The 4,702-nt window shown below is 49.7% G+C and overlaps 1 pseudogene; it reads left to right on the top strand.

Annotated features, from left to right (window-relative positions):
- The first annotated feature begins 1,016 nt into the window (after window positions 1-1,016).
- Window positions 1,017-2,312, top strand: LOC147960271 (protein ANTAGONIST OF LIKE HETEROCHROMATIN PROTEIN 1-like; annotated as a pseudogene).
- The last annotated feature ends 2,390 nt before the right edge of the window (window positions 2,313-4,702 follow it).

The following is a 4,702-nucleotide window of genomic DNA, read 5'->3' as shown; positions in this document are numbered from 1 at the left end:
ATGGCAGGCTGACCGGCGGCAGCCTTGGCATTGATTCCCCGCGGGAAAACCGAGACGATGAGGATGACCAGCCTTCGTCTCGCTGACGCGCCGGTTCCGCCACTCTTTCGCGCCAAAACGTTCGCGCCGGCGCCCCCAGCGCGCCGGGTTCGGGTTGGGTGCGCCAGCGGCAATTTCGGTCCAATCCGGCGAAAAACAGGCTCGTGGGCACGCGACTGGGCTGATTTTTCGGCTCCGGCGCTAAAAAACGGCCTTGAGGGGGCCTGTTGGGGGCGCGGCTGGAGATGCTCTAAGCTCCCAAAGAATGCTGCCATGTTTGTCAATTCCGGGCTACGTTTGTCAGGGAAAGATTTGCTCGCAACCAACGTTCCTGGATTGATTAAATCCATGGTTGAACACGCAGTATGCTTGCCCATGCCGCCGCCTCGATCTATCCAGGTCCTCCCGTCACCTCTCCTCGGCCTCTTCTAAGAGCAACTCTAGCAGACCCCGCATCCGTCTCCGACCCGTAAAATAACCGTCAAAATGCGGTTATGGACCGGAAAGCCTGCCCGACCAGACCTCGCATCCCGCCCCAGCCCGCAAAAAAATTTGGAGGGCGCGGCAAATTCCCGACCCCAACCCAGGAAAACGCGGGTTTCCCCCTCGCGGCGGCAGTGCCCTATATCACAGAGAAGCAGTTGGCGGGAGGGATATTTCAGCCCCGTGCTCTTTTCCCCCTCCTTCTGCCGCCGCCCGCCCTTGCTTCCGCCCGCCCGCCCGCCGCCGGCGATTCCGACCATATCTGCGGGCGGAATTGCTCCGCGGGGCCGCCCCACACCCTCCCACGCCGAGCCGCTGCACTGTCCCTTCGGATCCGGCGAGAAGAGCCGCCCCCCGTCGTCGCTGCCGCTGGGGACCGGCCACCGCCAAGCACACCCCCCTCGTCGCCAGCCGGTATTACTCGCCACCGGTTAGTCCATTTTTTGTGATTTTTGCGAGCTGTGTAGTAGATTGACGCGCCGGTGTGCGTGTAGATGGAGTTGACCCCGTGCGAGGAGTTGTTGCTATCCGATTTGTCCGATTCGGATGACTCAGATGTGGAGACCATGCTTGCGACCTTTCGGCAGAAAACATTAGTCATGGCGCTTGCCGTGAAGGAGCATGAAGACGAGTACCAGAAGAGGAGGTGAGGATCTACTGTCGGGCGTCTGTGCATTCCTCAGAATCGCCATCTTGGGAACGAGATGTTGATGCAAGATTATTTTGCGGAGAATCCTACATATCCTGCACACCTCTTCCGCAGAAGGTACCGAATGCGCCGATCCCTCTTTGTGAAACTTGTTGAAGCTTGCGAGGCAAATTGCCAGTATTTTACTCAAAGAAGGAATGCCGCGGGCTTAAAGGGATTTAGTGCATATCAAAAAATCTCCGCAGCTATGCGGGTGATTGCATATGGCGTTCCGGCTGACTATGCCGATGAGTATCTTCGCATTGGTGAAGATAGCACAATTGAGTCTGTGCTAGATTTGCGAAAGTGATCGTCCGTGTCTTTGGTCCCGAGTATCTTCGGGCACCAAATGAAGATGACACAAAGAAATTGATGACAGCTAATGAGAGGAGAGGTTGGCCTGGCATGCTAGGTAGCATTGATTGTATGCATTGGAATTGGAAAAATTCCCCAAGGCTTGGCAAGGAATGTATTGTGGCAAGTCTCGTGATGCAACAATTGTGCTAGAGGCCGTAGCATCCGAGGATTTATGGATTTGGCATTGCTTTTTTGGTATGCCCGGCATTCTCAATGATATCAATGTGTTGCAACGCTCTCATTTGTTTGCTAGGCTTTCTAGTGGTGATGCTCCTGCTTGCAACTACACTATCAATGGGCATGAATACACAAAGGGGTACTATCTTGCAGATGGTATATACCCTCCTTGGTGCATATTTGTCAAGAGTATCAAAGAACCCAAAAGAAAAAATAATGTGAATTTGCAAGGGTGCAAGAGGCAGCTCGAAAAGACATTGAAAGAGAATTCGGTGTTTTGCAATCTAGGTTCGCCATTGTCGGTGATCCTGCTCGTTTTTGGGATAAGAAAACCCTGAAGAACATCATGACTTTCTGTGTTATCCTGCACAATATGATTCTTGAAGATGAGAGATGAATAAGCTTAGAATTCTTTTACGGCAATGTGGATAACTGTGTCAAACCAGCCAGAGACCCAAACCGCATTAGAGCTTTTCTTCAGACATACAAGGAGATTGAAAATGCAGACACACACCTTCAACTTCAGAAAAATCTCATTGAGCACCATTGGCAAAGGGCTGGACAGTGACTAATTTTTGTATTCATTTGTATTTATATTCACGACAAATTTTGTATTGCATTATTTAAGTTTGTTACGGTGATTTGAATAATTATTTGTAATGCAGATGATTATTGTTTTATGTTTGATTTGAATCATTCAGTTTGTTTTCGATTGTTGAATTATGTTAGATTTGATATTTGCGGGCTGATGATATGCGCGGATGCAACGGTGCAAAGAGCAGAACCCGCATAGCCGACCCGTAAAAAACATATTCCGCGAATACACTTTTTTACGGATCCGTTTGGGGGTCTGCATCTGTGCCAGCCCGCGCCGGCCCGTAAAAGCTGTTTTGCGTGAATTGCAAACGAGTTTTGCGGGCCGGCAGGATGCGGGGTCTGCTAGAGTTGCTCTAACCCATGCCACTGCGTTGTGTTCAGCTATCGGCCTGAAAATACTTGTGGCATGGATGTTCTTCCTAGAAATGCAAGTTATCTAACTGTATGGTATCAGTGTTGAGGAAGAATTGCACCTCTAAAGAATATACCAATTCTTTCTCAAGCGGGTTGCCTCCTCCCCAAGAAAAGTCTAGGGTTCTCTCGCTTCCCGCCGACGTCGCCGTCGGTCCGCCTCGTCTCCGGTGGCCTTAGTGTCATGGCGGCACGGTGGATCTCGTCCCTTGTCGGCGGGAGGGCTCTGCTTTTTAGTTATTTCTTCGCGTCTTGTTAGGGTTTGTGTCTTTCTCAGGAAAACGAGACGGCGGTGGCTTCTAAAGATGGAATAAGATTCTTTCCGCCTAACCCCTGTTTCAATGGTGTGTCTAGCATCATCGGTGGGCGTGTGGAGGTGTGTCTCCGGCGGATCTGTCCTTGGTGAATTTGCTCGGATATGATCGTAGTTCGTCTAAGTTCATGTGTTTTCAGGTTGGATCCTTCCGATCTACGCTATTCTTCAACGGCGGCGGTCGTTGTTTTGTTGCGCTGGTCCTATGAGGCCTTAACACGACGACTTCCCGACTGTCTACTACAACAAGTTTTGTCTGGCTCCGGCGACGAAGGGCCAATAACGACGGCGCGCCTTCGGCTCGCTTCAATGCTTGTAGTCGTTGCTAGGTGGTTTACGGATCTGAATTTAATTTTTGTTATTTCTGATGTTCATTGTATTGCCATGATTGAAAATGAATAGATCAGAAGTTTCCTCGAAAAAAAAGATTGCACCTCTAATACAAACCAACCCAACAAAAGCAATTAGACACACTACAAAAAACTAAACGGACCTGAAAGATCGGTCCTGTGAGGACACAAATTTAAACTCTGCAAGCTTAGATGCAACGTACATGCAAAAAATACATAACCTTCGCTCGGTGATTTTTTTGGGATACTTCGCTGGGAGATAATACTCCATCCGTCTCATAATATAAGAGCATTTTTTACACTAATGTAGTATTAAAAATGCTCTTATATTATGGGACGGAGAGAGTAGTATCTATCAGACTTGGTGGCTATGTGCAAAACAGTCCTCATACTCAGGAAGTGTTTTAATATGATCCTCATACTTGAAAATACATTGTGTCGATTTGGATGAGCAGCCCTTGGCTTGGTCGCCATGCAGAAAAAACTACATATTAGAGACAATCACTAGATCGTTTTTCTGTCCTCCCTGGCGGCTAGAACCCTAGCCGTCGCCATGAGAGACCATCTTTCAGCATCGTCCTCTGAAGGTGACCTCGGTCGTCGTTCATGAGGGGGGCTGCCGGATCCACGCCCGTGGATTGTTTTTACTCCTTTGTAGTCTAGGTTTTTAGGATGTTCATTGTCTTGGCTTTGGCGGCGACGATGCCGACGCTGAATAAAGATTCCTCGGATCCTTCCCTGCCGAAACCATCGGTCCTATGGTTGGGGATGGATTTGAAATCCAATCTGTTCAAGTAAGGATGGTGTGGCGGCGGCGGCATCCTCGTGGTGGACCTGTGTCCTCGGGCTTCGCCGTTGCGACGACGTTTGCTCCAGCGTCGGCATGGAGCTTGGGAGCTAGTTCAGGAGCGGATGCAGATTGTGGTCTGCATCGATAACATCTGAAAGACGGAACATGTGCTAGGTTCATGGTTCGTGGATGACAGATATGATTTCCTCCTTCTGCGTCTTAGTCGTGGTGGGGTGCCAGATCTGGAGTTCGATGGCGTATCTAGGGTGTTGCCCTGGTCTGATTCGTTCAACGGCAATGACTTCATTTTTGGTGAGCCAGCTTGGAGGTCCGCAAAGCTGCATATTAGCGATGGAGTCGGGCCGAGCTCGGATGAGGAGGTGATCTGTCATTTTTTTTGCTTCCGTGACTGATGTGGTGGTGCCGGAGACAGATGACAGGCGTCGGTGTCAAGCTCAAAAATGTCCTGCCATTTTTTTAGTTTTGTCGTGTCGGCT

Source organism: Triticum urartu, chromosome 7A (assembly GCF_056163025.1).
Source record: "Triticum urartu cultivar PI428250 chromosome 7A, HENAU_Tu73, whole genome shotgun sequence".
In the NCBI taxonomy this organism is placed as follows: Eukaryota; Viridiplantae; Streptophyta; class Magnoliopsida; order Poales; family Poaceae; genus Triticum; species Triticum urartu.
Note: the sequence above shows the minus strand (reverse complement) of the source record. Positions and strands in the feature narration are given on the sequence as shown.